This window comes from Notothenia rossii (genome assembly GCF_949606895.1).
Source record: "Notothenia rossii genome assembly, chromosome: 11".
Lineage (NCBI taxonomy): Eukaryota > Metazoa > Chordata > Actinopteri > Perciformes > Nototheniidae > Notothenia > Notothenia rossii.
In genome coordinates this window covers 24,276,592-24,303,593 of record NC_136910.1, presented here as the reverse complement: position 1 = coordinate 24,303,593, position 27,002 = coordinate 24,276,592, and the positions used below count along the sequence as shown (strand labels likewise).

Here is a 27,002-nt window from a genome sequence, read left to right as displayed (position 1 = left end):
AATCCCCAGCTCCACCTGGCCATCAGGACTGGATTAGAGATGTCTTTTTCTTTGTTAATATGGAAAAAATTAGATGTACGCTGAGAGGGTCGTCTGCTAGTTTTAAGAAGACATGGGGAACATTGTTTGCATATACTGATAAAATGACCTTTGATACTATCCCGGACTGACAAACTGTTGGACACGCCTAATTTGCTGGAATGACTTAATTGGTGTATTATTGCTATGCACTCAATATATGTACGAGTATATGTGAACAGTCATTTACAACTGCCATATGTATCAAGATCATTTCTTAACTTTCAGAGGTGACCTATCGTGTTTGTTTTGTTTGCTCGTGGCCTTTTTTGTTTTGTTTGTTTTACCAGACAGGTGTTTACTCTCCTTCTCTAAACTTGTATTTCTTACCTGTTTTTGTATTACCTAAAGCCCAATTTGATACTCTGTATACTACTGATGCCTGTTAACTTTCTGAAAACCCAATAAAAAAAAGTCTGAAAAAATGTGGGCACGGCCAAATAAGGTGACTATTTGTACCACAGTTTTTTACATTTCAAGGATAATAGCACATAGGGTCAAATGCGTCTTTCTTTTTGCTTTTTGAATATTCTTCACCTAGTATTCAGTGAACTTTCCCACTACCATAAACTTCCCTTCACCCACATCCTTTTTTTACAGCAGCCCTGTTCGTTACAGTAACAAAACACATTTCAAGCGATAACACAACTGTCTGTTACAGTTTCATCTTCCTGCACACACACACACACACACACACACACACACACACACACACACACACACACACACACACACACACACACACACACACACACACACACACACACACACACACACACACACACACACACACACACACACACACACACACACACACACACACACACAAGCTGCCTAACTGGCCGTCAAAGAGTGGAGGTGAATGGAACAAAGATGTGTTGTTGTGAGCGTGCCTGACCATCTGCAGCGGGCCGTCGCAGCGGGGGGGCGGGGAAATGAGGTCAGCGCAGCTTTTGAAGCCGGCAAGCTGCAGGCAGACGAGGCACCATGCCGGGACTGGAAGCTCAGATGAAAGGCAATCAACCAAAATAGCCAAATATTGTTATGACTGTAGACGTGTGTACTGCTCGGTTTGGGGGCTGAGGAAATTCAAAGCAGCAGAAGGAATCATTTTGTGCTCGCTCTGCTGTCGATGTGACCTGCCGAGTGAGAGCCCCAATTTGAAGCACAACAGAAGCCATTTTCAAGTTTATAGATAAATGTGGTGGTTATTTCTCGTTGGTCCTTTAGTACAATTACATAAGTACATTTCTTAACAAACCTCCAATATCCCGATTGAGCTTTTAACAGGGAAGATAAGGATACAAGCATTGGCAAAATGGGAACAGAAAACAAAACATTTGATCACTTACATTTTCCACCCCAATTTCTTAAACGTTTCTAACCGACTACACAGTTGTAAATATATCAACTGTTAACAGCATTCCAACTAACTGTTATTCTACGCACGAAAAGTTTATTATTCCGCCGACTTATTTTGCCGCGCTTCTCCTCCCGCATTGAAACTTGCAGAAACTGCGTTCAAACATCAAAACGTTCAGCTCGGTCGGGAATCGATGGCTATTACTTTTCTCATTCATAACTTTCATAATTCCAGAGATACATCCCATAATACATCACATTTTTAAACATTGAAGTCAATGGAGAAATTCTTCAACTTCAACAAATCTTCATGCGACTTCAACTGCTAACTGTTCATTCGTACTTTCACTCAGAAACCTCATTCTAACTTTAAAATGTTACACATCTTTCTGACATTATTCGTATAAAACAACTTTTAAATCTGATTCTTACTTTTAGAGATATTAAACATTGTTCAGACCTTGTTTTAGAGGTTTTCTTCCGATTTTAACATTAACTAGAGTGCGTGATGTCACAGCTAGAGGGTAGACAATCTTAAAACTGCCATAATTCCCAAACCCTACATTCCTGAAACATAATTTATCATGACAAACGTAGGAAAACATCTCTTAGCTTGAAAAATTACAAATAATTAAGCAAAAATAATTAAACAAAATGCCTGTTGAGGGCATGAAGTGACAACAACGTTCAACACGCCGCCATTAAACCCCATTGTAATTTCAGGCAGATATTTCCTCACAGCAGCAGCCGCACACCTTTAGTTAAACTGCCAAAAAGGCCACATTATTAACCCGAAACTACACAAAAATTACACTTCAGATACTCAACTTCCTTGACATGCTTCACGTTTTGAAATTTCACAGATATCTGTTACGGTTCTTCCACAAAACGTTCACATGTAAGAGGTTCATCTCTCATTCAGAACAATGGAAACCTTTGATCTCTGGACGCCTCGTTAGCTCAAATATAAACACCTGTGTAATGGAACACGATGATGTCATCGCTCCAACTGAAATGCTCAGAGCAGCAGACTTCAGATAGCAGTTTGCTAACAGTCCAGCCGTGAAGACATCTACGGGACAGTTTTGAGATTTCTTCAAATGCCGTTGCCATGGCAACACAATGCTCGCCATGAAACACGGTTTTCTTATAACTTCAGTGAAACTGCTCCAAACGCCCCAAAACTTCACAGGTTTGGTAACGATGCAGCCATCAACGCATCTAAGCATATTATGGGGTGTCATCAAATGCCGTTGCCATGGCGACAGATCATTCGCCATCAAGTTAGTTCAGAAGTTTGCAGTTCAAATATTCTGCTGCTTTTCCAAGCGTTTTTACTTTATTTTCTTCTCTTATAACACATTCAAGCCCTGTCACGATTCTCATGTTATGTCACGTTTATAGTTTTGTAGGTTTGGGTGTTTTTGCTGTTTTCCATGTCATGTTTTCCTTTGGGTTATTGTCTGGTCCTTTTCCCTGTGTTTTCCTCTTGTCATTAGTTTCCCTGGTGTGTCTAATTGTCTGATTATGTTCACCTGGGCCCCTGTGTTTTCTCCTCCCTCCTCACCTGTGTCTTGTTGTGTGATTGAGTCTTGTGTGTATTTAAGTTCTGGGTTGTCTGTCTGTCTTGGTCGGTTCGTCTTGTTCCCTGACTAGTTCTGCGGTGAGTGTTCTATTTTTGTCATTGTACATATATCTCATAGCCTTAAAATAAAGGAAGTTCAGTTTATATCTGCATTTGGGTCCTGCTTGTTTCACAAACCGTGACAAGCCCCCAATGTTCATGTATCATTTCAATCTAAATTCTTCACTTTCTTCTTACACATTTCATTTCAATCTAAATTCTTCACTTTCTTCTTACACATTACATTTCAGCATAGCAGTTTAGCGTCACATTTTCAGCATAAAGCATTCCCACTAGCAATTTCTTCAGGAATTGCATTCTCTAGTATATCACTGAAATCTGGTAGTTCCTGTTGAGTTAGCAGTGTCTGGTAAAGAGGACTTATTCGGCTAATTGTCAGGTTTATATTTGTATGCTGTGCCTCTACTGTCTGTGACATGTCTCCATGTTTAATGTTCAAAAAGCTCTTTATTTTTCTCATACTGCCTGTGCTGCAGCACCTTTTTTCCCCTCTGTCTGAAACCAAATCAAATCAAATCAAGTTTTATTTATATAGCACATTTTTAAAACGATTTTTGGTCGAGCCAAAGTGCTGTACATACAATAACAATACTTTACAATGAAAACACTTTACAACAAATACAACGGCACAAATAAAAAATCACATACAGGGAAATGTCAGGAGTCATGCCTCGCTCAGACTAGAAGGCCAGGGAGAAGAAGTGTGTTTTAAGAGTAGATTTAAAAACCCCTAGGGTCTGGGCCGACCTCACATGGAGGGGCAGAGTGTTCCAGAGCCTAGGGCCAGCTGCTGCGAAGGCTCTGTGCACTCGGATTTTGAGCCTGGTCTTGGGCACTATCAGCAGCAGCTGGTCAGCAGACCTTAAAGCTCTGGCTGGGGTGTAGCAATGGAGGAGTTCAGCTACAGTATATAGGCCGGAGCCAGCCCATTCAGGGCTTTGAAAACAACTAAAAGGAGTTTAAAATCAATTCTGAACAGAATTGGAAGCCAGTGTAGTGAGGCCAGAATTGGGGTGATGTGGTCACGCTTTTTGTGGCCAGTCAGAAGACGTGCAGCTGCGTTCTTCACCAGCTGCAGGCGTCTAATTGAGGCCTGGTACATACCCACGCATAGAGCGTTGCAATAATCCAGCCTTCTGGTTACAAAGGCGTTAATAACCCTTTCCAGGTCTTTAAAAGATAAATACGACTTGGTCTTGGCCAATAGTCATATTTAAAAAAAAAAAAAAAAAAAAAGCAGGTATTGACTACGGTGCTGTCCTGCTTATCGAATTTAAAAGCGCTATTGAAGGTCACTCCAAGGTTCATGACAGAGGGGAGGATGTTTTTATTGAGGGAGCCCAGAATTTCAACCGGAGAGTCTGGAGGTTGGGGTCCAATAAAGATGACCTCGGCCTTGCTCTCGTTGAGGTTGAGGACATTTTTGCTCAGCCAGGATTTTATCTCTGTCAAGCAGTCCATCAACTGCTGTAGTGAGTGTTTGACATTTGAATTGAGAGGCAGATAGATCTGTACATCATCGGCGTAACAATGGAAAGGGATATAGTGTTTAGTGAGAATTGAACCTAGGGGCAGTATGTACAGTAGAAAAAGGATGGGGCCCAGAATCGAGCCTTGGGGAACCCCGAAGGTAAGAGGGGCTTTGGCAGAGGAGAAGGCACCCAACTGCACTGAGAGGCTACGGTCTGTCAGGTAGAACCTGAACCATGCAAGGGCAGAGCCTGTGATGCCAGCGGACTGTTCATGCCGTGACAACAGGATGCTATGGTCCATAGTGTCAACGGCAGCTGTTAGGTCTAAAAGCACCAAGACAGCTGGGGTACCTGAGTTGGCGGATAGGAGCAGATCATTAAAAACTCATAAAAGGGCTGTTTCAGTGCTGTGCATGGGTTTGAAGCCAGACTGAAACTTTTCATGGATGCCATGCGTGGTTAAGAAAGACTGCAGCTGGGCGTAGACTACTCGCTCCATGACTTTAGATAAAAAAGGTAGCTGGGGGATGGGCCTAAAATTTGCGAGAATGGAGGGGTCGAGATTTTTCTTTTTAAGTAGTGGCTTGACCACGGCATGTTTGAAGGCAGCTGGGACACATCCTGAGCTAAGAGAGGTGTTTACAAGCAATAAAACACTTGCTCCAACTGATTCGAAAACATCTCTAAAGAAGCGAGAGAGAATGCTGTCTGATATGCAGTTTGTCGGCCGCAGGTGCTTGACTAAATCCGAGAGAGAAGAGAGGGATACAGGCTCAAAGTGGGCGAGGACAGCAGGGCACAGAAAAGGAGCAGGATCTGGGGTAGCACTAGTGTGGGCTAGCCTAAGAGCAGATACTTTTTCAATAAAAAATGTAAGAAACTTATCACAGAGAGTAGTCGATGGCACAATTGGAGAAACATCTCAGGGATTAATGATCGAGTTGAGGACATTCAAAATAACCAGCCCAGTCTGCTCTGATTGGTTAGCTGACCAGCTCTGTTGTGATTGGTCAACAGCTTCGAGATTTCCCGCCCCTTATGCTATCAATTACAATGGAGTGTGTGGGAGAGAAACTCCCTCTGGAGGGAAAACAGGGATTTTAGCCTTTGCAGAAAATTGACATACACAAAAACCCGTACAACACACTACAGGAAGGGGAAACTCCAAAAATCATAATAGGGCCTCTTTAAGTTCAGGTAGGATTCTCCTCCTCCTCCTCGATGAAAAGTGAGGATGTAAACATGTCACATGATGACAACTGACGGTGAATTTGTTGAATGCTCAAGAGAAACACCAGGGCTCGACATTAGGGGCTGCCCAATGGCCCGGGGCCATCTAGTATTTAGCTCGGGCAATGAAGCCTCACCTGCTGGTTGCCCGATCGGGCAATCTATTATGCCAGTGTCATGCAGCTTGCGGATCCAGTAATGAGTGACCCGACAGTGAAACTAAACATATCTATAACTAGTTACGGTAGTTTGAGAGGTAATTAAAATAGCTACGTGTGATATTCTAACCTGAAGTGTGTGTTTTGTCCGCTCACCGCTGCATGTGATCATGCAGAGCTGCGTGTCGACTAGAGATGTTAAGATTCACCGATTCGCATCGGTGCACCGGCATAAACGTTCAAGATGCGAGTGCACCGGTTGAAAGAGTGCACATCGGCTACAGTTTGGGTTGAACCGGGTTGAACTCGCGATGCATCGATTGCGTAGCGTCTTTGCATCGGTAAAAAAACGATTCATTCATATAAAATCCCCTCATCTTGTCAACGCTCAGCAGAGACGTTCTTTGATATTTGCTTTGCCACTACGGAGGCCGAGAGTCTCAGTTATCAACACACACGGAAGTTGAGGAGAAAGAGAAACACAGCGCACCGAAAAATACCTACAAATCAAACGTTTGGCAACACTTCGGATTGTTCAAGAAAGACGGTGTGATAGTCATTTATGCTATATAGTTGACCGCAGGTCATGGAGAGTAATAAGGTATCCGTAGACCTTTGTATGAGGTATCTTTATTACTTAACAGGTCTACAGCCATGATACATAGATCCGTCCTAGATGCGGACTTGCATACACACAGTATCACTCCGCAGCCGCACCCCATCAGTAACGTCCTGGTGGTATATGTGCGCGGCACTATTACTACAGACGGTCAACTTGAAAAATCACTCGCAAATTGTTAACGATGCCGAGCCGCTTTAAAGTACACAAGTAGTACGAGGAACTTAGCGACGCACATAAAGAGGCGACGTGGGGTCTGCGGCTGAAAAGAGAAACCTGAAAGTGAGACATATGAGTTAAATCACTCAGTGAGGTGTTCTGTCAGAGAGAGGTGTTTAGCTTACAGCAGCCTGTGACGGCCAATAATAATTTAAATGTCTTCCTTACTGTAAGCAGTTATGAAATATGAAATACCTGTTTGTGAAAGGTTATTTGTTTTCTTTATTGTTCAGATAGAAACCACTGCTTTCTGCTCTCTGGTGAGTTAGCCTCTGAGTGTTAAGCACATCAGGCTGGCAGCTGTATGTGCATTGCTCTATGGTAGCTGTTATTTGCACATTGTTAATCATGAGCAATGCATCCTTACATTGTTTAACTGTGAGGTGTTATACAATTGTACTCTGGAGAGCTTTTAAAGGTAAAAAAATAAACGGCATGATGGGATGTGCAGTACCAAATATGTAAAGCACTTTTTTGTTAATGTATGATTTGCTACATATAAGAAATAAAACAAAAATCCTCTGTCGTACCATATTGAAGTATTATTATTTTTGCATCGTGTTGAATCGCATCGTATCGCCCCGAATCGCATAATGTTGAATCAAATCAAACTGTAACGCAACAGGGGTGAATCGTATCGTATCGTATCGCATCGCCGGGTGTTTCAAAGGTATCGTTAATGTATCGTATCGTGGCAACGTATCGAGATGCGCATCGCATCGGCCTCAGTGATGGAGATGCACATCCCTAGTGTCGACTCGTCAGCAGCAGCTGACTCTCTCTCCCGTCAGATTAGACTTCACTCGCGTTTATGTCCATATCGATCAGATCCAGCTAGTTCTAGCTAATGATATGACTACCTGCTTATTAAAAGACACCTAAACAATAAGCGTCGCTATGCAACTGGGTGAGGCTACACAGTATAGCGCAGCATTATGCATTTGTTTACATGCCCACCGGAACCCCGAGGCATTACCAACAGATCAACGCACAATCAACCCATACAGCACATCTCTTTCTCCACATTAAGTGTTCGACATTAGAATTGACTATTCTTGTCTGTCACATAAGTGGCGCAACTGAAGCGGTATTGCACTAAAGGGAAATTATTTTGACCGAAGAGATTTAGACGTCGCCATTTTGTGTGCTTCGCGGATGCGCTCGGCTCCTCTCGACTGCTGCTCGGGTCTGCTCGGTCAGCTTCCGGATGAGGAGGCATTCGTTCGACCAACTTACAGTAGATAACATTACAAAAGTGTTTAACAGGGGCCATAATAGTGTAAATAATGTTTGTTTTGGCAGTTACAACTGAATGTAATGTTTTCTACTTTTTTACATCTGGGAAGGCATTTGCCTTCATCAGATGGAAAGTGTCTTGACCAACAACTTAAGTATTTCTTATAGCTATGCAAGAGAGCAAACACAAACAAGAACAAACAAACAAGTGAAATGAAAAATAACATTGAAATTGTACAATATAATATTGTGGTGGTTCATCTTATAATTCAGTCTAGAGAATGCACCAGACAGCATCTAAGGCCTGTAAAAATCTAAATGTTCTAGGGGGAGGCCCCCCAAACCCTTCGTGTGTCATTTCGTCGGCGCGCATTTTTCAGGGCAATCTCTATTGGGCTCAGGGCCATCTGTAAATTAGCTTAGATGGCCCAAAGGGCCATCTCCCAAAATCCCTAATGTCATGCACTGAACACACTGTAATGTTGTATCTTAGTTGAATATGCCTTTGGTTTGATGAAGACACTCAGGCTGTCTGTCGGTCCTATTCTTGTGAAAAAGATATCCAAGGAATCTCTTGAGGAGATTTCTTCAGATCAGTTCAACCGCATTAAAAATGTAATTCAAAAGATGGTTTTCTTTGCTCAGCTGGATTCTCTGTAAACCAGAGATCCAGACCTCCAGTGACCTAAATCCTTGGGCCAGATTATGATTCATAGTTAAAAAAAGAAACACCCCAATTAAAAAAAACTTTTCATAAAATGTGGTATATCAGCTGTATCACTACAGCGTTATTAACGGTCTGTTATATTGACATATGACATATATCTATAGGTTTGGAAATTGAGTCCCCAACCCATACATAATGACCCAATTCTGTGTTACACCTTCTTATCCAACTTAATTATAACACATTATTACATAGTTTTTTTTAATTGATGGTAAACAGAACTTCCTTCCATGAAATCTTTGCACATTTTTGAGTTTATATTTTATTTTATAGAACAAACCAATGATGCTAAAAGTTGGACTAAATCACTTATTATTAAATTGAAGTAGTCATCATTGATGTTTTATGTAAAGGGAGGTTAATTTAAATCTTATTAAAAAAAAAAAAAAAAAAAACTGATGTGACTTCAGATTAACGTCCCAAATAAGTCAATCATTAGTCAACTTTTTCATATCCATCATGTCACACCGATGATACACTGTGCCACATCCTATTAAAACATCGACAACCGCCACTAAACAAGCATCCACTCACTCACACACACACACACGCACGCACACACATTGCTATCTGTGTGTCCCCTGCTTTCCCCTTTCTCCCTCCCTCCCTCCCCCCCCCCTCTGGCTTACATGACAGCAGCAACGAGGACAAGCTGTTTTCCCTGCTGATAAATATTCCGACACACCGCTCCTGACAGGCCGGGTACACAAGGCAGGGATTGGGATGGACAGGTTTTTTTTTTTGTAAGTTTTTGTTTGAGGGTCCACATTTGTGTATGTGTGTGTGTATGTGTGACAGGGCATCGTTCTGAATCGGCCCGAGACACGCCCTTTGGTCGGAGCCTAGCACACTGTGTGTAACTAGACCTCTGTTGTCCCCCCCCCTCCATCCTCCTCACCTCTCCTCCCTCTGCTCCCTGCCTCATCAGCTCACCCAAAGGGGGGTGCTGCTTCCTTGCCAGCGAGGAAATGCTGACATACACAGGCTGGCATCCTTTCACTTGGAACAATCTCCCTCCTCTCTCCTCCCTCCCTTATTTCGAGTGTGGGATACTTACTTCAGAAATGTAATCCGTTACAATAACTAGTTGCATTAATCAGTAACCTCATCTGAGTACCAAATATACACTATTGCATTCAACTAACCTAATACAGTTATGTGACATGATACATTTAATTCAAGTCAACGCTTCATTTTTTCAGTGTGCTTTTGGAATACCTCAATATGAAATGCAATGCAAATAAAAACAAGAGAAAATAAATAACAATAGGATTTTTCTACTTAAGTTTATGAAACAATGTAACCTTAGGGAAGAAGTATTTCATATAAAAAAAAATGATCAGTAATAGTTTAAAAATGCTGTTTATCCTTCCAGTAATACATTAATGAAAAACACACACTCTATTTTTGTTTATAAATCAGGTATCCATCTACTGCATTCAAAAATACTTTACCTCTTTTTGGTATCCTGATTGCGTAATCTCGTTACATGTAATCGGTTACTCCCCAAGCCTGCTTATCTATTTTCTCTTTTCCTTTGTCTTCCCTTTGCGGTCTAAACCAAACGTCCAGCCAAAGCAAAAAATAGAGTGGGATATTTATAGAAAGAAGAGATAAAGCGGGGGGTAGAGCCTCATTTTTCCTGGACACAGGGGATTAACTTTTTATTATAAATGTTCCTCCGCTCTTTCTTCCCTTTCCCAGCTCCTTTTCTCTGCTTTCCTCCCATATCGCTTTTTTATGCCATTTTCTTTCTTTCAACACTCACTTGCCAGTTCCTGTCCCCTAATTGCTGCTCTTCTATGGATGGCTGTCCTCTTTCAAACTAAAGAGGCTTAACAAAACACAGTGGAGAGGAACAACACTGAGAGGGAGAAAATGTTGGGTTGTGGAAAAAAGGGTGAGGCATTACAGAGCAGGAAGAATAAATAACGTGAAAAAAAACAGCTTAACTTACAGCCAGCGTTTGAAATGAATTGATTAATGGATGTGTTACTTACTGTATGAGAGCGATGTGCTAGAGCACATGTATGAGGGGAGAGTTTGAACATGTCGCCTAATGACACTGACAAACTGGAATAGGTTGTGAAAGCGGTGTGCATGGGGCTCCAATAAGAGTGACACTAGGTGAAGACTTTAAAAGGACTGTAACGATGGTGCGCAGTGAGCCCATTAACCATGATCAGATGTATGAAATATATAGAGACAATTCTAAGAAGGATAACATGTCAGGCCAACACACTCTCACTCCATAATCGTCCAGGAGCGACGTTTGGTCAGGGTCTCGTGGCGTGCAGTTCTGACGCTCCTAGGCTCCTTCAGCTTCATAAAGGGACGCAAATAACTTTCAACTGATTGCAATGTATTCCCATCTGCGGCGGGATTTGACGCTCATTCAAGCACGGCATTCGTTTGTGTCGGCTGCCCTTAAAGGCAATGTGAGTGTCCATTACCATTGGATAACGGAGAATTGTACACCCGGAAGTAAGTATTCCCCTTACTGTCGATTGATTTTACAGTGATATCTGCACTACTCATCGACTAAAAAACACCAGATTATCCTTGTTAATTACACAACATTGATTGGTTTAAATTGTGTGCAATGCTTTTGTATTTTCCCCCTTCGATTCGGAGAAACAAATATTTTTTCGGAGTAAAGGATGGCGAAGACACTACACTACCCAGAATCCCCAGCTATCGTTTAGGACTACACCTTGTGCTCTGTTTGACAAACCCCGTTTTTTTTCACCATTCATTCTAATGGCTGCCTTCTATGTCACGTGATCTTCAAATTTCTCCCTGCAGAAAAAAAAAACATGGCCGAACTTCGTTTTATTCTCGGTGGAAAATGCCTATTTTAAAGTTAGTTTGGCCATTAAAATACGTTTTGATGTCATTTGAGGCGAGAAATATGAGTTGTTATTTAAGATTATGTGTGCAGTGGATGTACATGATCTTTAGTTTGCTAGTTATTACTAAAGGAAATTGCGTCCATAGAACGTTTTCATTGTTACCAAGGTGGTTGCTAGGGACGCTGCTATCGATATTATTTCTGTTATGTTGTGTAACTGTTTAATGGTGTTATCTTTATTGCTACCCCCTTCCCCGTCAATGTATAGTGTTGGTCCACAGCGCAAACGTATTAGTTTAACAAAATCCGCATCTAAAGATACGATATTTTCCCCTGTGCAATTCCAGTCTCACATCTCACATCACATCGTCATTAACACATAGACCGAAATTTTTTTTAGAAATAAAATAATACTTTATTCCAAGTGTGCTTGCTTTTCTCTTTGAAAGTCATCACATAACGGCATTGTAATACACGGTTCGGCTGCATTAAATATTACATATCTGCCGTAGTTCTCTATTTATAGAGCCCTGATGAGAAGACTTCTAGACAAACATGAGGAACTGTCGCCAACGCTGAAAACGTGACGTGGATCATAAATATATCAGCAATTAAACAATATCTTACATTTCTTTTCACACAATACGTCTCTTTGCAGGATCAACACTAATTCGGCTGACTTTTATATTTGATCCAATTGGTAGATAGGCTGTATTTACACCATAAAGGTGCACAGTTGATAGAAAGGGACACCTGGTGGTTAAAGCATGTTATTGAATTTCATTATTTGTATTATTAGATATTAATAGGATCCGTATAAAGTATATTCATTACTCGTTATTCTCTACTAATAGTTAATTAAAGACTGTATATAATGACTATTTTGCACATCCCTTTCAAGATTTCAAGATGTTCTAAGGTTTATTGACATATCATATTCACAAACGGTGTAGTTATGCAATGAATGAAAAACTTGGGTCACAGGTTCCTCAATAGTGCATTTCAAGACATCTATCAATATTTGTGCATACCTCCAGCAATGTTAACTATGTTGAAGCACTTATTTTAACTGATATTATACATATGTATTATACTCTTATAAGATGTATGTAGATATTTCATCTCCAATCAATAAATAAAGAACATAGAATTATTAAATATAAAACACAGAATTTGTGTGATTATACTAAATGATTTACAAATAAACACCACTGCATATTTACAACTGTTACACATGCTGATGTAACGCAAATGTTTCCAACTTGGGCTCAATAAAGTATATCTTATCTTAAGATGATCGATGGATATCTGCAAAATTTGCCTCTGAACCTTGACAAGTGCATGTTTTAGGCTTATCAATTGATGTAATGTAATGTAATGTTATCAATTAACAACAGGAGGGGTCACAAACATAAGACCAGCTGTTAAATAAAGCTCTTCTGACCTTAGCTGGCATGTGGGTATATATATTAATGCTGCCCATTATGGGCACAAGCAATTTTCTCCCATTTATTAATTATATGTTTTAAATTTGAGTGTTTCCTATCCCCTAAACCTCCAGGGATGTACACAGTATACTGGCAACTTCTTATGATGGGAAATACGAAAACTTCTTTTAAAACTAAAACTCCCAGTAGAGACGTGCCATAGATAGAGAACATGTTGCGAAAGACAATATAGATAGAATCGTCCCTAGCAACAAGTAAGAAGTAGTTAATAATAATAAAAGACATTACGAAAAAGGCATTTTAAACAGTCATTAAAAAGCAACACAATCTAACTGCATTGCATTACTCTAAACTTGTAATAACGTGCTTTAACCAGTAGGTGGTTTGGGTTAAAAAGCGGTCAAGTGTTAACAAAATAAAATATACTGCTGTTTCTGGTTTAGTTTACGACGGATATATTTAGTTATTGTTTTGATATTTGTAACACAAAAGCGATGAAAAAAATCCACAGCAACACAGAAAAGATGGTCTTAACATGACCCAGCGGTCTAGTAGTTAATAAAAAACAATAATATCAAAACAAAATATTACTACTAACTTTATTGTGAAATTCAAACTGAACGGTAAAATAATAGTTTCCGGTCTATTCTGAGCCTGATCTCTGTAGATAAATAAAAATAAAGAACTACGACAGATGTGTAATATATTTAATGCAGCCAAACCATTTATTACAATGCATTCATGTGATGAATAACGTATGATTTTATCTTTTACGAAATGTTTTTTTTCATATGGAATGCAGTTGGAGCTCAACCTATCACAGAGCTTGAGAACTAATCACGGGGTTTGTCAAACAGAGCACAAGGTGTAGTCCTAAACGATAGCTGGGGATTCTGGGTAGTGTAGTGTCTTCTGCCATCCTTTACTCCGAAAAAATATATGTTTCTCCGATTCGAAGGGGGAAAATACAAAAGCATTGCACACAATTTAAACCAATCAATGTTGTGTAATTAACAAGGATAATCTGGTGTTTTTTAGTCGATGAGTAGTGCAGATATCACTGTAAAATCAATCGACAGTAAGGGGAATACTTACTTCCGGGTGTACAATTCTCCGTTATCCAATGGGAATGGACGCTCACATTGCCTTTAAGGGCAGCCGACACAAACGAATGCCATGCTTGAATGAGCGTCAAATCCCGCCGCAGATGGGAATACATTGCAATCAGTTGAAAGCTATTTCATCCCTTTATGAAGCTGAAGGAGCCTAGGAGCGTCAAAACTGCACGCCACGGGACCCTGACCAAACGTCGCTCCTGGACGATTATGAGTGAGAGTGTGTTGGTCAGGCGTATATAATTGCATTAAGTAGGCAAAAAAGAAAACACCAACAATAGAGTGGTGCAGGAATGAGTCTTAAAACCTTGAAATGAGTTAGCATTTTAGCACTTCTGGTTCCCTTGTCTCGACATCAATGGCTTTTTGAACGTTTTTGTGGTTTGCCGCCTTAAATAAGGTCTGTGGTTAACACAAGCTAAAGAGATGTTCTAGTTTTGTTCTACAAAATATAAAACGTCAGTAAAAACCGCACTCCTTAAAGTCCAAAGCTTCAATGTTTCATCAAAAAAACTGTCAATACAAGTCATCGCCTTCAACATTAGCTGCCTTTAGCTTAGCGGTGGTGATGCACAGCCACAATTATGTCGTTTTTTATGGGCTTACGTTTTACATTTTCACTCCAAATATTTGGAGTTAATATGTGGATATTGTCTTGCTAAATAAAATCTGCAAGTTTTATAAAGGTGTGTTTTCTGCTATATTCCAAAATCTAACAGCAATGATAGCAGCATTCACATCCACTTGACTGTTCCTGGAGGTGACTTTGAAGCCATTTTTCTACATGTTGTGAAATATAAACACAACTGGGACAAAGTACAGCAACAATAAAGGTTACATTTTTTTCAATTGCCACTGTGATTTCTGCAAATTTCACACAGAATGTGTCATCTTTTTAATCCATGTGTAGGGCTCACTGCTAAAATGCTGTCACTAGGATCTGTGTGCTCTTGGCGTTATTACAAAAATCACACATGAAATACACACGGAGAATAAGATACTGACCATGTGTAGGTCACTGTGTTCCCCTGAGGCATTGTATACTGTCATATTGTTTATGTGTTTGTGTTTGAGTGTCTGGGTTGAGCAATATACACACACTTGCCTCTTACACACACTTACACACATCCTGAAGTGTAGTAGAACAAGTGGGTGACCCTCCTGAGCACGTAATGTGGATGCTGTTGACTGTGGTGACAGTGCTGGCTGTCAAAGTGGTGAAGCTGTTGTGTTTAGAGTCATTACTTCCATTATGGGCGCCTGTTTACAAAAGGTCAGGCTCAATTCAGCTAACAGCGGCTGATTCGCTGTCAACAGGATCCGGATCCCATTATGAATGATGAGTCCTGACTCATTCAAAAGTCTGAGTCTATGTGTGTTTCTGCCACTTTTCGTTTTAGCATCACCGCAATTCTGGGGTCACTTCCAATAAAATGTAGGATTTCAATCAGGATCCTCCTTCTAATAAGGCTTTGAATGGTCTTGAGGCAGAGAATATTAGAGAACCGCTAACTCCATGTCAGGTCCTCTGAGCTAGGCCTGAACCTGGGCTCTGAAGCTCTCCAGCGCTACTCTCTGTTGGCAATCTCTCTTGGACGTTGCCTAGCTAAAGCCATATGGTTTGTGTTTTTGTGCTTGAGTTAGTACTCTGTCATGAGTTGTGTAGCAATGAAGCGGCATGGTGATGCAGTGTTTAGAAATGTCTCATCACTGAAGGAATGTTATAGTGTTGAACCTGCCAAATGGGCCTTTCTGAGCTCTGCGCATGTCAGTTGGGTTTTTGTCCAGATCTTCTGTCTTTCTCTATAAAGACATGTAAGTTTGGAAAATTGGCAACTCTAAATTGCCCGCGGTTGCCCTATGCTTGATAGGCGACCTGCCCAAACGTACGCTGTTTCTTGCCCAGTTTCTGTGTGTTTCTATCAATGTGTTTGCCATCATGGTTGTTACTGTATCTCTATTACAGGATGATGTATTTAATCACTTTGTATGAAGCTTCCTGTCTTTAATGAATATGTCCGTTGACAGTACAGCAATGATTCATATGTTTGCAATACATGTAAGTAAGAGCTGTGTTGATTCCACATTGTTGTGTGTATGTGTTGAGATTAAACTTGAATGCACAAGTTATTTGAGGATAGAGCATCTTCAGCCTTGACACGCATACCATGTGTGTGTCTGGGTGTGTGTGTAGGAGGTTGTTTCTTTGTTCCTCTGAGCCAAAGCAATGGGGAACAGGGTTCTTACTTCCGTCTCACACCAGTGAACAGGTGTGGGGGGTCAGGCGTCTGGAGTTAGTGTGTGTATGTGTGTGTGTATCGAGAGTTGCTGTAGAACATGTCGAGACGTGGCACTCAGTGGCATGGAACTGATTGCCCTGCCAAACCCTGACAATTACCATCCGGGCTTGGAGACATCACCACACACATACACACACTTTCCAATTCCAGGCTTCAGTTTTGTGTCTCTTTGCAGCCGGCAGCCAGTGGGGCTTGTCGTTCTCTGACCATCATGTCATGGAGGGAGATATGTGGAACAGGAAGATATACTGCGCAGCTAATGTCTCTTTCCTGCATTCCTACATAGTTTTACTCAATACAATAGACACAATACTACCAAAGCTAAGTATGTGCTATATGTGCAGTAATGGCATTAGACACTTAGACACAAGTTACAGGTGTTATCTATGGGGTAAAGGAGATGGACTAGAGTTTTGTGCTACTAAAGTGCTGTCAGAATTATCATAGTTGTAAGTTCAACACGGGAACAACCTGAGAAATGACTCAATACATCCAGCGCTATTTATATTTTCTATATAGAAAGTAGGAATATTTTGTCCAACACAAGTTACTTTGAGGTGACAGCAAGAAAAGCCCTTTGAGTAACTCAAAGTGTTTTTGGTTAATCTATGATCTATGATCCCATGGTTGAATTGATTGGTCAGGGGTAATTATGATGGGTATGCTCTTTCCTCAAATTAGCAATGCAGATTTTTAGCGAAACATTATCTGGCCTATCAACATAACAATGGAATGTTCAAATTGTAAAACGGCATGTGCAGAAAGTTAACTGTGAATACTTTTCATAAAATACTTTTAGTTTCTGAGAAACGGTTCTGGGTATCTAGTTTTGTGTGTCAGTCTCGAAGACAAAAGTTCCAAAATGGAAAATAAACATCCCTTTCCTTAACTAAGTTGTTGTTTTCAGGTATAAAAATGTAAATACGGATTATTATTATTATTATTATAAGTCCACTTCTAAATCTACAATTGTTAAATGTAATGGCAAAAATAAACATCATTTAAATAAACCAAAGCTGGTATTGGTCTAGATTGCGCACAAAGAATGCTTAAAGTCTGAAAAGCACACTTTTGGGTTGCTTACTTGACCCTATTATATTGTTACTGGCTTCAAAGTCATGAAAGAAGTTCCTGAACAGCTGTATGAAAGGCCAAGTTCATACATTTGTGTGTCTTCATTAGAGGTAACAAATGATTGGGTCATGAACTACACACTGAGATTTAGTACATGTGTTCTTATTACTGATGTGCACTCTATAGGCATGCATAATACATGTAAGTGTTGGCAACCCTTGGTGTTTAACAGAGCTATGTTGAGCTCACCCTCATTATCATTGTCCTCAAGTTGATATTTCTTAAAATATACTAATTCACATGGTGAAGTCTCTGGCAAGGTAATTGTAAGCTTGTTGAGTTTGACATTTTTGCTTTTGGCTGACTTCCTCTCTATAAGTACACTTAAAACTTAAATCTGTGCACTTCACTGCGTGTTGATTTTTCTCAGCCTGTACTAAAGGCTTCAATTACGGCTCTTTCAGATTGGAACCATATGGTATCAACTTCAATTTCCATCTTACATTACAGACACAACGTATGGCTTTTTTTGGGTAGAAGTTACAGGTATTTGTTATATAAGCTGGTCATCAACAATGTATGGATGTAGAGGGGGAGTTGAAGGTGGATGAAGAATTACTTTTGGTGGGCTTCTCTTTGAGGATGTGAAATCCAGGCATGGGGAGACTCGGGGTGGGGTTCCGTCAGATTCCGCCACTCGAGCTGATTAATGGCCCCGTAGACGATACTTAGAATAATATATGAAAGAAGTATGCACATGTTGAATAGGAAGGGATGAGAGGAGATGGTTAGAAATCATGACTGGCTGAAGGAAAGAGGGAAGGAAGGAATCAATGGGTAAATGGGTTCAACTATCTTGGCGAGAATGAAGAGATGAGGGGAAAGAAAGGGGTGAAGGGATAAAAGGGTCGATGGATGGAGGGATGAAGGGATGTCAGTGATCATGAAGGGAGAAGGAATATGAAAGGGTGAAGGGATAAAGGGGACAATGTTTGGAGGGATGAAGGGATGTGGTTGTGAATGAAGAGATGAGGAGAAAAAATTGATGAAGGGGTCAATGGGTGTATGGATGAAGGGATGAGGGGAGAGAAAGGGGTAAAAAGATGAGGTGAAGGTATAAAGGTGTCGATGGTTTCAGGGATAGGGGATGTGGGTCAGAATTAAGGGATAAGGGTATGGAGGGATGAAGGGATAACATGGTTGATGGGTGGGGGGATGAAGGGACATGGGAGAGGAAGAAAGGATGAGGGGATGTAGAGATGAGGGAATGAGGGTAAATAGGGATGAAGGGGTCGATGGGTGAGGGATGGAGGAATATGTGTTAGGATGAAGGGATTAGGGGTTTGATGGGTGGAGGGATGAAAGGATGTGGGTGAGGATAAAGCAATGTGGGAAAGGAGGAATGTAGGGATAAATGGAAGGGATGAAGGGGATGTGGCTAAGGATGAGGTAGGAAGGGGAATGGATGAGTTGAAAGGAGAGGGAGGGTGGGTATTGGAAATAGAGAACAGTGGCTTGATAAACGCTTGATAAAAGCTTGGGTAAAAGTAGTGTCACAGGTAATTAACTTCATCTAATGTCACCTATGCACTCACATTAATCAGTGGGGTCAGGGGAAACGCTGGAAAACGTTCTGTTTGGTGCTTGACAAAGCATAGAAGGCAGAAGCTGCACGTGTGACTGTGTGTACATGTGCTGACTCAGCCTTGATTGATGGACAGTTCATTCAATAGAGCTCTTGGCAGGTGTTGGAGCTCACTGTGGTTTATGGTGTCTGCATTAGAGATTAACAAGAAGATGGTCATGAAGATGCTGTCGTCAAATTCCACATATGACGTATGAGTACGCAAGGATGTACTTGGTTTTGTGTCTTGGTCTCTATCTCGTCACTCACAAACACACAAAGCTTCTGAAACATTTGCGACAGTTTTTTCACACAGTAAAAAGTTTAAGTCATCAGGTTTGTTTACTAGTTTCAAGTTTTCGGATTTTATATATCTGTTCCATCTTAGCTTAAACGTATTTGTTCATAGGACAATTGGTCATGTCTAACCATGTCTAAAGAAAGTGTATTCACGTTTCTGAATGTCAACACTTTAAGGCACAGAGTAGGATTATAGTTGATGCTTCTAAGTGTATTTTAACTGTCCAGTCTCATTAGGTTTACATATAATAACTCTGTGGTTGTTAGCACTTGGTCTAGTCTTAGCTAGAACTACTCATCATGCTTTCACAGAGGTACAAGGTGCCACAGGCTCATTCGGAGCATTACATTCAAACACACACACACTGTTGTATAGGGTTTCATTTGGGTTTCAGTACCTGAAGGTATGTTGTGATCAGTCTTACCTACATTACAGGTTTAAGGTGTGATTTTAATTTTATTTGAAAGAACTGATACTGATTTAAAAGAAAGACAGTATTCCAAACAGTACTCACATTAACATTTAAGTATTTTAAAGTCTGTTAACTGGGACGTATGGTCAAATGATATGCAAAGAAAAAGTATCACGTAGAGAGGGTGGGTGAGAGAGAGACAAAACAAAATCAAAGAAAGAAACTGAGATGTGACTCTCAAATCTGAACTTCCTGAAATTGTCTAATTAGCTTCACTATGTTGGAATGACTGCAATCCGGCCTTGAAACACACAGTTGAAAATGCTTTGTGAGTGCGACTTTGTTTTTTGCCATGTTATCGATATTCATATCTACAGCATACAACCAATGTCTTCACGGTTAATTTGTTTCCTATGCACATAATGGTTTATTTAACCTCTTATTTGCACTCTTTAAGTATTCCAGATTGATGTATTTAACTTTAAAATGTAGCCTAAGAAATGTAGTTTCAATAAAATTTGTTTGACACATTCCAATATATATAGCAGAAAGAAACAATTGCAATGTCAGATTGTCTGAAGATTGTACAGTTGCCATATTTACATTAATCATTAATGAATTATTGGGATAAAAATCTTCAATCCATTTTATAAATATTTAATAAAAATGTGACCAAGTTGACATCTTCCAATGTTTTTTTTATCTGACAAAAAAGACTCAAACCCAAAGATATTCAGTTTAATTTTTTTTTTTTAAACTGACACATTCACATATTTAAGAAGGTGCCACATTTTGCTTAATGAAAGACTACAATGAATGCATTAGTAATTTTTTTTTTTTTAAATCATTACCACCTAATTTCTGATGAAACCTTATCAGAACTACCATAATATATAATAATAAGCTCTATATTTGGTTTTGAAGAAACAGTTGGATGCCTGGTACTCAATAAATCTGTCATGATACAGATATTCATAACATGCTACTTTCTGGATGAATATTTAGATAAATGAAGAGTTTTTGTGTGGACCTGAGGACACACAAAAACGAAGCTACAATGCAATAACACAGCATCTACAGCACTCTGAAACAAGTCTTGGTAGGGTTAGGGTTCTAACAAATATAGAGACTATAGTAATGTGTTGCTGGGTGAACTGATGGAGATAGAGGACAGAGTCACCTTCTTTTCTTGTCCCTGCTATTACCTTCCTGCCATATGTTTCCCTAAGACCCAACCTTGTATTGACGGAGCACCGTTGAATATTGACCGCCTTTGCAAAGGTTAAAGCATTGACCGTAGCAAAGGCTCATGGGAAATATGCTAGTGTCCTTGAGCAAGGCACTGAATTGCAACTTACAATTGTTCTTCTGGCAAGTGTTCTTGCTGTGACCTATGCAGGTTTTACTTCAAAGATGATGGATGTTTGTTGACTTTGATAAATGAGGTCAGTTCTTTTAAGACTTTCTCTGTGTTTGTTTCTCCATCAGACAGTTGGATAGACCAAGAGATGCTGACAGTCTGAAAGAGGCTCCTCTCTTTTCTTCTACATCCCGGCCACAGAAGACCACATCTCTTCCAGCAGGTAGGCCTCAACACTGTTCTCACCTGTGTTAAGAAGTGTATTGTACTTTTGACAAAAACTGATCGCAGCAATGTCTTAACATTCACATGCCGTGTGTGTCACCAAAAGCCGTAAAATCCCAACAATTATGTCAACACAACACATGTCTTTATCAGTTCAATACACACATAGCACAGCAGTTACTGTGGATGATATACAGTTTGGCATAGGAGATCAAATATGGTGTGTAAAGGTTCTGGGTGGTCTCAGGGACCCTAAATCAACAGACGGGAGCAGAGTCTGAGTGAAGTGATTGTGAGGTATCTGCAGTTATATGTTTAGCCTTTCTGTGTACAGTCAAATACAGTTGTTCCTGTGAATTTCCAATCACCTTCCCTGCAATTTTACAAACCTTTGAGTGCTCTTTAGCCTCAAGGTGCCATACCATGCTGCATGGTAAATGATAAAATGCTTTTTATAGAGGATTCTGTATGGCATCCGCTTGATGTTCCGCTTAATCCCAATCACCATCTCCTCCAACACCCTTAAAGCGATTATAATTATAATAGCTCAAACTCAACAAGTTTACATTGAAATTATTGTCAAGAGGATTTATTGTTATCTTAAGATGAAAACACAACATGTGGCCAATATCAGTGTACAGTAAGTCAGATTTGTTGAGTACCAAAAAGCAATCAGTCCATCAATGCAACTAATGAAATGTTGTGAAAAATACAGATCTCCTTGGCCTTTCTGCTAATTCTACCACATTTTCAGATGTATGACAGACGGTGCCACCGAACACCTGTTTGAATACACTTGGTTTGGTTGGTTGTAGTGTGAAACACAGGCAGGGCAATTAAGGATGCATGTACATATTTGTTGTAAATTTCCCCATTGTAGAACGAATAAATGATTTATGAGTGCAGCTCTAGCTGTGAGCTTTAGAGCACCACTTACCCTGATCTTACCACTTCCTGGGGCCATTAACATCTGTAATACAAATGTGTTTACAATTCAACAGACAAATTGATGCGTTTAACTCTAACGTGTGAAGCAGGGGTGGGGAACCTCCGGCCTCGGGGCCGTATACGGTCCGCGAGACCATTTGATACGGCCCTCGAGGTAATTTATAAACAGACGCAAAAAAAAACAATTAAAGAAATGCCTGTTTTTCCTGACCAAGGTCAAGGTCCTTGAACACAACAAGAGCCTAACGTGTCATCACGTGGCATATGTCTCGTCTGACTGGGGTGTAGTGCTGACAATTGCAGTACCCCATAAGGAGCCGTACACATGCTGCAGTTTTTGCGTGAGTGTGTCTTTTAGTTGTGGCGATTCAATTTGTATTCTTTATCTCCTTTTTTCCTCCTTACTTGCATTTTTTTCTGTCTCAATCCCCAATTAAAGTCAATCAGCTCAGTGGCGATCTGCTCATCTTGCACCACCTCCGATGTGATAGCAAAACATATCAACCCGGTATTGTGTGATAGAAGAAATGTGATAAAAGCACGAATCCAAGTGATTAAATATTATAAATAATATCAACAACTACCAATGGATCAACCTTATAAACAGCACACATACTGTATTTATGCATTTAATAAACACTTCTCTTTCATCATTAGTGCAGGGATTCTCCATGACACTACAACAAGTGAAAATAAGTTGAAACAGTGATGTTATTGAGGTTTCTCCCCTGCTCCATGTGTTTTGGCAGTTTCTTATCAACATTTTTCCCAAATATTGCTTCCTCTGCTTTTTGTGACACCAGAGAAGAATGTTATATTGTGCTGCCTGAATTTGATTTCCCCATATGGATGGGTTCATGTAGCGCAGGATGAGTTTAGTAAACTGTCCAAAGAATAAGTTGGCTGTCCGATGTGTTGTGACATGTTTTTAGTTGTTCTCGCACAAAAAATTGAAAAAGCTGGGCTAGAGGCATCGATGGGGCCGAAGAGACTTTCTGAGCTGAAGTGTTTGTGTATGTGTGTTTGTGTATGTGTGTGTGCTCTCACAGGTAAACTGATTTTGTTTTTTAAAAGCAGCAGTTTCTGAACCTTTGGGGCGGATTCTGGATGGGCCCCACAATTAATTTACCTTTTCAACCTTTCAGCTCTGCCTCCTCTTTTGCAAACTTCTCAGGCTATCCTGCACCCAGTGGGAGACCCCTCACCCAACCACCCAACCCAGTCTCATGGCATTTCGTGTTCACCAACACGATTTTTAATCTATTGATTCGTGTTTTCCCCTTTTTTTCTTGTTGCACAGCACGATTTTAAAAGCAATGTATTTCTATTGGTAGTCTCACGGCATTACGTGTTATAGGAAGACCGGAAGCTGTGTGGTTCATAAAAACATGTTCTAACTCAATATCAAGCCACAATTATTGCTTTTATTTTAAATCGTATAATTGCTGACTTTTGTTGCCGTCTGTGAGGAAAATAAAAGGGGCTGAGAGCCTCAGGATACTGAAAGCTGTATTTTTTAAATCTTTTTTTCCTTCTAATTTGTTATTCTTTTCAAAATAACACACTGTTATTTACTCAACAATAACACATAATTATCCTTGTTTTTATTTATTGGTTTATTTCCATAATCTCGTGATTTTTTTACGTCCGTCAGGAAATGAATTTCATAATAAAAATAACCGGAAACAGTCGTAGGCCTCTAGGAGTTTAGGATGGCCGAAGACACTACACTACCCATAATCCCCAGCTATCGTTTAGGACTACATTCCCCATGATTAATCTTCAAGCTCTGGGATTGGATGTTGGAGTGGCAGTGCGCCAAGGTTAGCCTAGCGTCAAACAGCTGTTTGAAATGGAACGAAACCACGCCAGACTATCCAAAACTGGAATCGAACGCCCCCCCCCAGAACTACACATGCTGGCTATTGTGTTTCACAAGATGTTCTATGGGACGTCTCTACTGAACGTTTTCGTTTTTCCCACAATTAGAAGTTGCCCTGACATTGGTGTTATCAAATGTAAAACATATAATTAATACATGGGTGAAAATTGCTTGTGTCCATAATGCGCAGCATTAATATATTATATACCCACATGACATCTCATTGTTACTTTGTAATTCTACTCCACTACAATTCAGACGTTAACCTGGTATTTTTACTCCACTACACTTATTTGAGTTACTTTGCAGATTCTGATTAATGATGTAAAATATAAACGACCCTTAAACCAGACTTTAGTTACACCTGAGTAAAATTCAGGGAAGGTGATTGTCAAGTGCCAACAATCAGGAGAGATATTTGATAGTTGGTGCTTGAGAAGACTAAACATTTATCTGCAATTGACATGAATGGAAACGAGTAATAAAGTATATTCATTACTCGTTATTCTCTACTAATAGTTAATTAAAGACTGTATAATGGCTATTTTGCACATCCCTTTCAAGATTTTCAAAGGTTATGACATATCATATACACAACTACGGTGTATGCAATGAATGAGGTTCCTCAACAGCGCATTACAAGACATCTATCAATATGTGTGTACCTCCACCATTAAACTGTCATATTCTGCACATTTCTTATACTATCTATAAGAGTATAATTCATATGTATAATATCAGTTAAAATAAGTGCTTCAACATAGTTAACATTGCAGGAAAGCAATATATTAGACGTTAAGTACTTTGTCAGGCTTAATATTTATCTGTAGATACCCCCAAAGCTTTTTTCTTATTTAAAAAAAGACCTTAATCTAAAGTATTATTTAATGTTTAAATAAAGGTTAATTTGTTTGTCTGTTTTGCACTTCCTCCTATTAATATCTTTGTACATCCTGCATTAAACTGTTTTATTGTAGAGATCACTTACAGTATCTTCTTGATTTTTTATATTGCTATCATTGACCTTCTACTTTCCCCCTATGAAAGTATGTACTCTTAATATTTTTTTAATCAAATATAACACATAAAAACAATAATTCAATAACGTGCTTTAACCACTAGGCGGTGCACACAAGGTTCACACAACCATAATAACTTTGTATTATTAGTGTAGGACACTTATGTTTTATTCATGTTTTCATATAATTTTACAGCATATTGCTATACTATTTCAGACTCAGTATTTACATTCTTATATTCAAAGAAAATCAGTAATATCTTTAAAAACTACAAGTCCTTTTATATCAGCTGTGCACCGTTATGGTGTAAATATAACCTATCTATGAATTAAATCAAATGTAAAAGTCAACTGAATTACTATTGATACTGCGAGTAGACGTATTGTCTGAAGAGAAATTGAAGATGTTGTTTAATTGTTGAGATATTTATGATCCACGTCAAGTATTCCGTTTCGGCGGCATTTCTTCCAGTTTTTCCAAAGGTCTTCTCATCAGGGCTCTATAAATAGAGAACTACGGCAGATCTGTAATATGTAATGCAGCCGAACCGTGTATTACAATGCCGTTTTTATGATGACTTTCAAAGAGAAAATCAAGAACACTCGGAATTAAGTATTATTTTATTCTTTTAAAATGCTTTCCCGATTTCATATCATATAAATACCAAATCCCAACATGCATTCCGGCTAAAACATCCAATCAGCGAGCTTAAACCATAGCTGAGGATCTTGGGTAATCGCTCGAAATGCCTACGTCTGTTTCCGGTTATTTTTATTTGAAATTCAGTTCCTGACGGACGCCAAAAAAGCCAGAAATGATGGAACCAAACAAATAAATAAAAACAAGGATAATTGTGTGTTATTGGTGAGTAAATAACAGTGTGTTATTTTGAAAAGAATAACAAATTAGAAGGAAAAAAAGATAAAAAAAATACAGATTTCAGTATTCTGAGGCTCTGAGCCCCATTTATTTTTCCTCAGAGACGGCAGCAAAAGTCCGAAATTATACGATTTAAAATAAAAACAATAATTGTGGCTTGCTATTGAGTAAGAACATGTTTTTATGAACCACACAGCTTCCGGTCTTCCTATAACACGTAATGCCGTGAGACTACCAATATAAATACATTTTTTTTAAAATCGTGCTGTGCAACACGAAAAAAAGGGGAAAATCGTGTTGGTGAACACGAAATGCCATGAGACTGGGTTGAACCACCCCAACATTCAGCTCCACTTGTAGCCACCTCTCTAAAAATGTAGACTGTATTTATGTTTGTCTGTTCATCTCCTACCGGAGTCCGAAACAAACTGTTAAAGGCACATTTTTACAAAAAAATATGATAGAATGCATCAAAACACATCTTATGTTGCGTTCACACCGGACAAGATGCGATTTTTGGGGGTGGCGCGATTACATGTAAAGTCAATGCAAAGATGCGGACAGATGCAAATTTGCTCCGGCGGCGCGCATGATGCGGTTGACGCAGCGCGATTGAGGCGATTGAAGGGGGCCGCAATAACTGCTCGAGTTACATTTTTCAACTCGAACGTCAAATTCACCTGACGTGTTCGCACGGTAGCCAATCAGCGGTGAGGATCTCAGCCTGCCGTCACTGACGTTGAATCAAAAAACCAAACATCAGCCGTTAGCTGTTTCCACACCGAGCTCACAGCTCCTCATATCTGTTCAGAAGCTAC

General features: G+C 39.7%; 1 protein-coding gene across 6 annotated transcripts in view; it reads left to right on the top strand.

Annotated features, from left to right (window-relative positions):
• The window catches only part of rbfox3a (RNA binding fox-1 homolog 3a), an 836,552-nt gene that overhangs the window by 144,263 nt on the left and 665,287 nt on the right, over positions 1–27,002 (top strand). For all 6 annotated transcript variants that reach the window (XM_079660085.1, XM_079660089.1, XM_079660084.1 and 3 more), the window contains exon 2: positions 21,360–21,454. The gene's annotated coding sequence lies outside the window, so the exon portion shown is untranslated. The remainder of the gene's footprint in view (positions 1–21,359; positions 21,455–27,002) is intronic.